General features: G+C 37.3%; 1 long non-coding RNA gene across 1 annotated transcript in view; it reads right to left on the bottom strand.

Moving 5' to 3' along the window:
- Positions 1 to 12518, bottom strand: part of LOC138855137 (uncharacterized) — a 403243-nt gene that overhangs the window by 389762 nt on the left and 963 nt on the right. The gene's annotated exons all lie outside the window — the stretch shown is intronic.

Genomic DNA, 12518 nt, shown 5'->3' with positions numbered 1-12518 from the left:
GGAGGCTGGCTGGCTGGGAGGCTGGTTGGGTGGCTGAGTTGTTGATCGGGTAGCATAGCCTTAGGTCTCAAAACAAGAGATTCGAGACGAGAGGGAGAAAGAGCCTGGATTTCATCAATATTTTGTGCAACTAAATCAAACGAAGCTGCAACTGTAGTAATAGCAAAAGCATCGGTATCAAAAACAGTAGTAACAGAATCAAGTGAATAAATACACGCATCATAAGCAGTAGAATAAGCAGCAACAACAGCTTCAGTAGCAATAGTTATTGCAATAGCATTAAAAACAGTAGTAGCAATAACAAGAGCGGTAGCAGCAACAAAATTAGAGCCAGCAGTACAAGCAGCACCATCTATAGTAGCAACAGTGGCAAGAACAGCAGCAGCCATAGCAGGAACAAACCACAGACGCAGCAGCAACAAGTAACACCACGATGACCCCCCCCCTCCTCCCCACCCCACAACTAACACATACCACTTCAGGCACCACTACAACAACCATGATTACCACTACCGTCACTACTACTACTACCAGACCACAGACGACACAGTAAACCCACAAATCTTCGTCGAGCTCAGACTGGCGTAAACATGAATATTGATGGAGTGTAGAAAGAACTGCCGTTCATATTAAGATTTTCTGAGATACATGGTTCTTTGGATAGCGGTCTGGAGGATATTTTGCTATTAAATCGTATTTTAGCAGATGTGTTATTCTCGAAAGAGCATTTGGTTGGAAGTACTCTGCATGAAGAGGCATTTAAAACCTCATTCTTCATTCTATTAAGTGCAATTTGTGTAAACCACACTGGAAAAAAACATTAAAAAATACAGGATGCCAGGAAGACAGGAAGACGCACATGACAATTAATTTTATTTGCTAAGTGTTTTCGGGGGATACTAACCCAAAGGATGGTTAGTTGTTCAACAGTTTAATTCCTAACGTATGGATTCAGCTAAACTTTCAGTAAATATTAACTGAAAGAATCCTTATTGTGTATCATATCCTGTTGTCCCTAGAAAGAATGTTGTCCCTACGAAGAATGTTGTGGGTGATGCATTATTCTTAATATTTATTAGTTTTGTAATTTTTGAGGGGAAGATTTATTCACATGTAACTCATAATTTGGAGAGGAAACTTTAAACGTCATCCAAAGTCTCTCTATATTGCGAGTCAGCTGTAAATTGCTCCAGCCACGGTATTGCAACTTCATGCTTAGTAGTTATATATTAAGCGGAGCCACGTCCCTGAGCGAATCTCTGGTACCTATTTGTTCAGTTCGTGTTCAGAAATTTTTGCGAATATACGACTTTTCACGAATTTTTGCCTAGGTGGTCAGATTATTTTCTGTGTTAATGGTAAAATATACCTATATTTGAATAAGAAAATATAAAGTCTATAACATTTTATTGAGAAGTTTCATCCAGCCGAGACTTTATTAATTGAAAAAAAGTTCTTGGTGCACGAAAACACTTCAGTAAAATGTCATAAACTGCATATTGTATCTCTTTTCATCATATCCTACTAATCAAAGCAAATATTTCACTGTTGCGACATCGTAATATCGTTAAACTCTTTAGCTGAATTACAGTAGATGCAGTGTTTTTCAAATAATTATGGTGAATGATGATCTCAAGTGTTCCGTTTAACTGTTCCACGTGAAAAATTTCGGATGTTCCGTTTAGATCGACACGCTTGTGTAATTTCTATAAGAAATTTGAGCCTTCGTTTAGTCATTACTTCAAGAAGTACAAGATAAACGAAATTTGGTCTCTGTGGCAGCTTATCTTGTTATTGTCTCGTTTCGAGGGACCCTTGATTATGGCATCACTGATAGGAAACCATTTTGCACGACCATTACTGCACCCGACAGCAATGAACAGGAACTTCCTACATTTTCGTCCTGGTAGGCAGACTGTTGTGTGCAAAGCGAGTTGCGGATTATAGCCCTTCCTTTGGGAATATGCCACATTACGACTTATTTTCTTTCCCCGAGAAGTAAGTAGGTGTGTATAGGCTTAGCTTCACCTCCACAAGTAACGCGAAAGGCTTCACCGCACCTCCCATAAGGGAAGTGTAGCGTCGCTACACCTCCCGATTTACTTTAAGGCTTCAATGTACTTCTACATCTTACTTGAAGGCGTCGGTACACCTCCCATACTTTACTTCATTGAAATTTCGATGTTCCTCTATTATACGAAGTCATTGCTGCACTTCCATTCCTCAAGTGGAGGCTTCGTTATTCCTTCTTCACCGCAGCTGAGACAAGGACATCCCCGACCTTACCGCCGCAAGGTACGGTTTATGAATATGGTTGCGACTCCAAGAAAAATTCTGATAGAACCGTAACAGTATCATCCCAAAAGCAAACTTTTTGAAATTACATATTCATGAGTTGGTCGCCTCTGCCTGCAAAAATCTTTATCTTTTCTTGCATTTTTGTTGGCCAGCCATTGACAGGAATTTGATCTCGTTTCGAATTTCAGATTTCTGCATACTCCCGCCAGATTTTTTGAAGTCAAAAGAGATTTTCACTTTAGAATTTCTGTAAATCTCTAACAGATTTTCGAAGTCAATACCGTTGTTTGGGTGTCCCACCTCTGAATATTTTTTAAGAATTTTCGAGCGTTAAAGCGAGTTTATTTGTTTCTAACTGCATTAATAAAGTTATATTTAAGGCATAATTAGTCAGATACTTTGCTTATTTAACAGACTTTTTTATTTCATCAACCATTTCCTCCTCCCATTTTCATACCTTTCTTGTCGTCTGACAGCTCTACACCTCCTCAACGGGACACGGGAATTTGCAAGATAGAATCATCACCAGATTAGTTAAGAAGTCTTTATTGTATAATAATGACGCAGGTTTTAGGGATGTGTTTCCTCGCGAGGCTGAGTTAACGTGTGTGTTTGTCTGCTTTTCTAAACAGATTATGATTAGTAATTTCTTTAGACATTTTTTTTTAAGATGCAAGTTATTTTACTTTTCTTTCTTATCTGGTCTGTCCTTGCTATATTATTTTTTCTTAAAATTTGCTTTGTCTTTGTTTATCATCAATATTGTTTTACAAATAATTAAAACAATAAATTATTATTAACATTATTATCATTGTTTTATTTATTCAGTTATAAGCTTTTCTTTTTTGCTTTGTTGCTAAATATTTGCTCATTCATTATCCTGTAACTAGAAATACAATTTTTGCATTTTACTTAGAAAAGCTGATAAATATAATTAAACATAATTTTATAGTTAATCAATGGGTTCATCTGTCTGTACATTACCAACTCTCTGTTTCAGAGACGGGACTTGTTTCTCGTGTCCTGATCACCTAGTGAGAATTTTTTTTTGTATTTGTATAGATAGGCTTTACCCTTTTATAGAGCAAAGGGTCTCCTGACGGTGCTTAAAAAGTTCTTTATAACCAACAACCTACATTAGAAAAATTTAGGGAAAACCGCCTTCAAAACTTTCCATCATTAACGTGTTGATATAATTGTCCTTTGGGAGTTTTGTAACACCTATTTTTTCTATAAAACACTGTCCCTTTGAATTATTAAAAACACTAAAGATTTCCTATAGCATATCTCGTGTTTTATGTGTATTATAAACAAAAAAGTCTTTTGATTATATTAAATGCAGATCACAGTGCTCATGATAGTTGTCCAAAACTTTCACTTTTTGTATACCCAGAGAATGAATTGATCTTCTGAATATGTATTTTAGGCTCCAAACGGGTACAGTCGCAACGCTGTGTGTGTTTCAGTCAAGGGTGAGCAGGATCCCTACTGGGGGTAAAGGAAACAGGACCTGTTGGGGTGTGAAGAAACAGGACCTCTGCTATAGTGTGAGGAAACAGAACCCCTACTCGACTGTAAATAGAAAAGGAGTTGAACTTCTTCGCTTTCAGTGACAGTGTTTGGGAGAAAGTGATTTCAGTTGGCAAGATGACAGATATACGAGAGAATTTGTGTTTAAGTGTTGGTCACATGACGAAAGAAAACTATACAGAAATTCGAAGAGATTAGAAAAATGTGGATTAAAAGTGAAAAGAAAAAATAATACTTTTTTACGTATGCTAGGAAAAATACAGAGAATAAACTTTTCCAAAAGACTCCTAATTCGGACGAGGAAGAAGGTAGCAAAAGAATAATTGGAGAAAAATATGATTAAGAAAGCAATATGATATGATTAAGAAGGCGGACAAGCTAAGATATCCGGGGTGATAGATCAAGTAGATAGAAACGTGCTGACTATCCTGGTTTGCACGACAGAGAAGCAACAACCATAACTGGTGGTGCTTTGTTGTGATACTTCTGTGGCTGCTGGTGCAACAGCAACAGTAGCAGCAGGAACAACAGAATAAGGAGAAACAGCAGTAACAATGGCATCAGCAGCAACAGCAGTAATAATAAACAGCAGAACCAATAACCAGCAACAACAGTATTCGCAACATTAGTAACAGTAGCAAAGCAGGAGCAAAAACAAAATCAGATGAAGCAGTAACAATAACACCTGCAGCAGCAACAACAGCACCACCAGCAGCAACATCGGCAAAAGCAGCAGCAGAAACGGCAGCTGCAGCAACAGCTTCAGTTAGCTCGCTGGACGAGAAACGCATTGCATTTTAATGAGTTTTATACCACGCGTATAAACAGGGGAATGTTACCCTTACCGCTTTAGTGCATAAGGTTCATATTTTACGTATTACAGTGTTTTATCTGGTTTGTACTAAGTGTTGAATGGTTTTCCCATCAAAAATGTTGTTCATTGTTAAGGGACGGGACACTAATGCCTCCCATTTCCCATCCCTAAACACTCCCTCATCCCAAGATCCAGCACACATCTGCCTAATCACTCATCCCTTCTCCATGATTGGATCTTTCCACCTGAGACAAATCACTTTTGCTCATCTTTTTGCTAATGTAACAGCTTAAATATTTTTGTATTTTAATGGTGTAGTTGATGATTCACTTTGTTAGTTTGTAATGTAAAAATAAAAGACAAGAGGCGTAGTGAGATGTAGCAGAAGGTACAGAAAGTTTCCAAGTAATATGACGGGAACGATCGTGGAGACTTCTATATATATTAAAAAAAAAAGCAAAAAAAGAGCAAAAAAAAAAAAAAAAAAAAAAAAAAAGCTTTAATATTTTACTTGGTCCTTACTGTAAAGGATCAGTTCCCATTAAGGTGTAAACAGGAAAGGAAAATGTTTTTTTTTTCTAGACTAGATCAAACGCATTCATCATATAATAATTGGTATAAAGTACCAACAAGTTGATGAATAAGACACGTGTGGATCACTATGTGTCTTCGTTAACGAAACGTCTCACCTACATGAGAAGTTTCATCAGTCGTTAAGTGATGAAACCTGATATGCAGGAGAAACATATTACCAATAAAGACACCTAATGTTGCACGTGACTTATCCATTAGCATCATCCTTCAGTATACAACACATGAATTACTGTATCACAACTCACTCGAAACTTATGGCATTTTCTAGCAAGCATTAAATATGTATCCCCTCTATAATTTTGTAGATGTATTTGTTATGTGATAAATTTATTCATTGATGTAAATAAGGTGTGTGTGTTCCAAATGCTAATTAAGACATATCTGGTCAGTTATGGGTCTTAGCTTCCTGGCAACACTTTTTTCACCCACAAACTTTGCTTTCAACACGATAGAAAATTGTCATATTTATTTTCACGTGAACTTGTATAACTGGCGTTTTCTTATTAATTATTTGTTTTGTCTGTAATCTCAACACAATGTGTGTGTTGTGAAGGTGTGTAGAATACTATGTTATTAAAGCAACTTCACGACACTAGAACTACTACTAGAGACCAGGGGATACTTGAGAAAATTAAGGGATCCTTTTGTAGGTTATGGGGACTTTTGAAGACTGGGGGTATACTTCTTGAGTGCGTAACGAGATTAAGGGAGCAACTAACGAGACACAGACAAAACTAACGAGACTAGGGGAGCATCTAACAAGACTAGAGGAGCAGCTATCGGGATTAAGGAACACCTATCGGGACTAGGGAAATACCTAACAAGACTTGGGGAAAATGTAACACGACTAGAAAAGCAGTTAATGAGAATGGTGTTAGCTAGGGAAGAAACTAGCGAGACAAAGAAACAAAATAAAACTAGTAGAACTAACGTGACTAGTAGATTACTAACTATATCACGGTTGTTTTCGAGGACAGATGGTATTTCAGCAGAGTAACAGGTGCTAACAAGATCTCTGAATGATGATTAACAAGATGTCTGGATGATGATCAATGACAAGACGGCATATAAAATTTCCTTCTATTCTAGAGAAGATGAAGAGGCAACTTCACTGTTCAAACAAAACAAATATACGATACATTACAAGATCAAAACAACAAAATGGACAGCGAGGGGAAAGCGCGAGAAACAATAACAAGAAACATATTGACAGTCATTTCAGGTCGACTCAGTCGAATTACATGCGACAGTCTCTTTTCTCTCTCTCTTTCTCTTTCTCTCTTTCTCTTTCTCTCTCTCTCTCTCTCTCTCTCTCTCTCTCTCTCTCTCTCTCTCTCTCTCTCTCTCTCTCTCTCTTTTCTCTTTTTCTCTCTTTTTTTTTTCTCTCTCCCCATCTCGCATTTCCAAAATGTTTTTCCCTCTTATTTTTTACTTCGTGCTCTGATTGTCGTTTTTAATAATTTTATTTTTCTTCGTTTATTTACTTCCCCTTTTTCATTCCTTGACTCACGAAATCGTAATGACTCTCTGACCGCGGGTTCAAATCCCGCCCGTGGTATGTTTTTTTTTCATTCCTTGTTTCTAAGAAAAATCTCTTGTTTCTTTTCCCCCAGTTTCGTTAATTTTCAGCATTTCTTTTGTTAATTATTAGCTTGTGAGGTCATAATATACAGGAGATTGAAATTGCTTGAATCCATGCCCGGACTGGGAAAGAAACATGGCTTGTGAACCGGGCTGCCCAGCTTATGGGGCATTTGTGTGGCCGAGTGGGTATGAACGCTGCCTGGGAATCTTTTCCATCCCAGTAGCAGTATCGAGTCTTGCTAACTGCGATCTTCCTCTCTCTCTCTCATATATATATATATATATATATATATATATATATATATATATATATATATATATATATATATATAATTATTAACACATTGGCCGATTCCCACCAAGGCAGGGTAGCCTGAAAAAGTAACTTTCATCATTTACTCCATCACTGTCTTGCCAGAGGCGTGCTTACACTATAGTTATAAAACTGCAACATTAACACCCCTCCTTCAGAGTGCAGACACTACTTGGCATCTCCAGGACTCAAGTCTGGCCTGCCGGTTTCCCTCAAGCTCTTCATGATGTTACTTTGCTCACACTCCTACAGCACATCAAGTATTAAAAACCAATTGTCTCCATTTACTCCTATCAAACACGCTCAAGCATGCTTGCTGAAAGTCCAAGTCCCCCGCACACAAAACCTCCTTTACCCCCTCCCTCCAACCTTTCCTAGGCCGACCCCTACCCCGCCTTCCCTCCACTTCAAATTTATACACTGTCGAAGTCATTCTACTTTGTTCCATCCTCTTTACATACCCGAACCACCTCAACAACCCCTCCTCAGCCCTCTGGATAATGGTTTTGGTAATCCCGTACGCACGCACATATATATATATATATATATATATATATATATATATATATATATATATATATATATATATATATATATATATATTTTTTTTTTTTTTTTTTTTTTTTTTTTTTTTTTTCAACAAGTCGGCCGTCTCCCACCGAGGCAGGGTGACCCAAAAAAGAAAGAAAATCCCCAAAAAGAAAATACTTTCATCATCATTCAACACTTTCACCACACTCGCACATTATCACTGTTTTTGCAGAGGTGCTCAGAATACAACAGTCTAGAAGCATAAACATATAAAGATACACAACATATCCCTCCAAACTGCCAATATCCCAAACCCCTCCTTTAAAGTGCAGGCATTGTACTTCCCATTTCCAGGACTCAAGTCCGACTATATGAAAATAACCGGTTTCCCTGAATCCCTTCACTAAATATTACCCTGCTCACACTCCAACAGATCGTCAGGTCCCAAGTACCATTCGTCTCCATTCACTCCTATCTAACACGCTCACGCACGCTTGCTGGAAGTCCAAGCCCCTTACCCACAAAACCTCCTTTACCCCCTCTCTCCAACCCTTTCGAGGACGACCCCTACCCCGCCTTCCTTCCCCTATAGATTTATATGCTTTCCATGTCATTCTACTGTGATCCATTCTCTCTAAATGACCAAACCACCTCAACAACCCCTCTTCTGCCCTCTGACTAATACTTTTATTAACTCCACACCTTCTCCTAATTTCCACACTCCGAATTTTCTGCATAATATTTACACCACACATTGCCCTTAAACAGGACATCTCCGCTGCCTCCAACCGTCTCCTCGCTGCTGCATTTACCACCCAAGCTTCACACCCATATAAGAGTGTTGGTACTACTATACTTTCATACATTCCCTTATATATATATATATATATGCCGGGAGCAAGGGGCTAGTACACCCTTCTCTCGTATAAATTACTAAATTTAAAAAGAGAAACTTTCGTATATATATATATATATATATATATATATATATATATATATATATATATATATATATATATATATATATATATATATATATATATATATAGATAATATATATATATATATATATATATATATATTATATAGATATATATTATAATGTGTGTGTGTGTGTGTGTGTGTCTGCACAGCTCTTGGCCCAGCTTCTCAAAATCGACGCTACTGGGTTCACTTTATCTAGTCTTCATAAGTCCTATTATATCTATTCTTAAGGTTATGTTTGCATCCTGTTTCTATCACTTTTGTTACATGTATGTATGCATATGCACTTGTGTATTTGTTCACTGTGCACACACGTGTTTACAGGCATGTGTGCAGACAAGTGTGTGTTCGTATATGTGGGCTCCTACGTGTTTTTAATAGCAATAGTGAAAGAAATATTGCAATATTCCCCTGTCATTCGAATATAAATATTTCAGTGGCGTTTTTCTAATTGCTTTGCTAATGTCGGGCTCCCGGGGCACTTTGTGGTTCGTCCTGATTAATCGCCCGCGTATTATTTAATTAAAAATCGTAAAACACCAATCAGCGTGACGAATGGATGTTGTAAGTGGAGATTCAGGGAGATGATTGGGTGACCAGCTGGATGTTGGAATGTTTTGGGAAGAGAAAATGGAATGGGACAGTTTCCCATCCCCCACACACCCTGACTTCAAAAAAATAAGTAATGGGTATATTTAGCCGAGACAGTTGAAGAATGGGACGGAGGGGCGAATGAACGTGTACAACGAATGGAGAATAAAACGTAATGGTACTGCAGAACGAAACATTACGAAGGGAAACGAAACATAAAATGAAAGAAACAGTTATAACTCTTCATCGATTGCAAAGGATGAACCGAAAGCAAAAATTTACAAGCCTGCTGCTCTGCGCCCATGATGTTGGGAACTTCAGTGAGAAAGCCTCAGCTATACTTTGGCTTTGTTGTGGTAAATGAAGGTCTCTCCAGATCTTGCAATCTAAAGTCGCAGTTGGTGACCACTGCTAACATTTTACAGTACAATTTCTGACAGGTCTGAAACCTCAGTGATTTTTTCATTAGCAGAGTTGGTTGAGTGGTGGGCTTATAAAATATTTCCCTAGGTTTCATCTCCAGCAATGCACGGGGGAAAAAAAAACGTGAATTTCCTGGCTAGCCCTAATCTGTTCTTTGTTTAGATACTGATGATGGTTGATTACTGAAAAATCCTAAAGCTGATTCTCCCCTCCCCCCCCGGTCTGTCTGAATGTTTATCCGCTCGCTACGGCAATATATAGTTTTAGAAAAAAAAATATACAATTCTCTATCACTGTCAATGAAAAAAAATTCTAACTTTCCGTAAAAGGAGTTTTTTGGGGAAAGTTTATTTTTTAAAGGAATTTGGCCTACTCGACAAGTTCGTTTACTAGGTACTATGTAGATTAAAAATAAGACATCAAAACAAGACGTAGATACGATTGGATTAATAAAATAATAACAGTAACATCAGTGCAAAACTAATATCTATGCAGGAAAACCGCACTATACATTCTCTTGATTCCTACAACTTACCCAAGTCGCTATCCTTGGATGAAGCTCTACTGGCTTTGCGTTTTCCCATAAATATAAAGATAATATATAATTACGCGCATTCTTTTCTGTTTTATAGTTATCCTCTTACCTGGTGTGTCTGAATTCTTCAAGACTTGAAAAAAAAAAAAAACGAGGGATATAAATGCATTTTGAGGATCACTCACGAAGTTAAAACTTTCGTAATGTTAAGATAACTTCCAGTTGTTTTCAGAGTGTACGAGGCAGCTTGATCACAACCATGCATCTACGTAGAGGTATTTACTAGTGCCCATTATACCCAGTGATACACTCAAACACCAGCTACTCGTATAGGAAAATTTAATGACACTATTCTCGAGGTGTGATTAAATAACTAGTAATATATAGATCATTGTCTCACATAGGGTGATTGAAATACCAATTATAAATACAGAGTAATTAAAAATTCAGTATGTTCTTATATTTTACACCGAACCAACCCCAGAATAATTCTTAATACCGCCTGAAAACTTAGTATCAGACAGTGAAAAACATGACGAAACACTGACCAAATTGAAAAACTAGTGAAATACTGAGTAAAAAGTGGCGCAATACCGCAATATACTACTACGCTTTGAATCCCACACAACGACTACACGACAAGTCACTCAGACAGAACTGTGACCACCAGAATAACACTGACTTCGGGTCTTTGATATCGTTAATGAATCTCCGTTAATGGGTTGACTCCACTGTTTACCAAGTTCATTGCTTCACATTACTGTGTGCTTGGGGTAGAAAGGGTCCTCTGAACGAGTGTGTTTAGGGTGGAGAGGACACATTAGCCCAGTATGTCGAGTATATCTGAGCTCAGAATAGGTTGATTTAACGACAATTCGAGCCCAGTGTGTTGAGGGCCCACGAGCTCAGTGTTTGAATAAGTAGTGAATTATGAATGGATCTTTTATGGAAAGGATTTCCATTAGGCACTCTGGATCTGCTGACTATTGCTGAAGAGCCTATGAGAGCTAAATTAGACTTTTATGTCATAATTTGTCTTCGGTTAAATTTTGTATTTGCCTACAATGTTCTATTTTTTCCTCAGTAATTTTGTTATCATTCATTTTAGCTTTCTTATTTGTAACGATTGGCACGAAATTTCATATATGATAATTACTGTCATTTAAAATCATACGTGAAAAACATTATAATTATTATTATCTAATTGACATTACTATTGGGGTTTGTAATTATATTTCATTTCTCTGAGGTTTAGGAGACAAAGAGAAACTTTCCAGAGACAATGTAAACAGAATTCTTACAAAGACATTACAAAGGGAGACGTAGCAAAGAAACATTTCAAAAGGAGACGTTACAAAGAGACCTTATGACGAGAAGCGTTAAAATGAGAGACATTAGAGACAGAAACACTACACAGAGTACATATCAGATATAAAAAAAATATATGTGAATAAAGACAAATATTAAATCAGAAACAATCCCATCGCTGCTTTCTTGATAAGAAAATTTTGATTATAACTTTTATAGAGGTCAAGAGGGGATACGGGGAAAAGTAAGGGAGGGGTAGTGGAGATGGAGGGATGGGAGAAAGTAGAAAACGAAGAGAAGTGGACGGGAAGAATAAGAGGGGATTTAAAGTGTATTTAAATGAATTAACTTTACACAACAACCAGCTTGTATTTATGTTAAAAATGTTAGAATTCTTGCCTCAGTCTCCTGTTCAATCATACACACGCTTTGACATTAATATTGACAAGGTATATTAAATATAACTGAGAGTTTAATTTATGTGCATATACGTTAATGTTAATATACACAATAATTAGCAACAGTTCAGTATTCAAAGATTTATTACGTGTTTATATTTAAAATTCACACTTTTCCTTCCTGAGAAAAAAACTTTTTTTTTTTTTTAAGAAGTTCTCTGGGTCTGGTAGCTTATTGGTAATTTATTCCGACTCCAGTCACATCCCTCCGTACCCGCATTTCACATCCCACATATCTCATTAACCACACCCTGATCCATCCTCAACTTTAGACTCCCACTGTCTTCCTATCTACCTACCTACCTCTCCCTCTCTCTCCTCCTTGTCCTTGCTTCCCATTCTCTCCTTAACGTTATCCTCTCTTGCTCTTTAAATTTTTACTTCTTTCAGTGTCTATCTCACATTCTGTCTCTTTCTCTGGCAAGCCACGTTGCGTACGTAGTAGGTATATGCTATCCGTACACAGACTGATAGTAGAACACACATTTACGTTAAATGACCAAACATAATATATCTCTGAAACTCGCTTTAAATTCTCTCTCTCTCACACACACA

Source organism: Cherax quadricarinatus, chromosome 82, assembly GCF_038502225.1.
Source record: "Cherax quadricarinatus isolate ZL_2023a chromosome 82, ASM3850222v1, whole genome shotgun sequence".
Taxonomy (NCBI): domain Eukaryota; kingdom Metazoa; phylum Arthropoda; class Malacostraca; order Decapoda; family Parastacidae; genus Cherax; species Cherax quadricarinatus.
The sequence above is the reverse complement of the archived record's forward strand: the minus strand, read 5'-3'. Positions and strand labels throughout refer to the sequence as shown.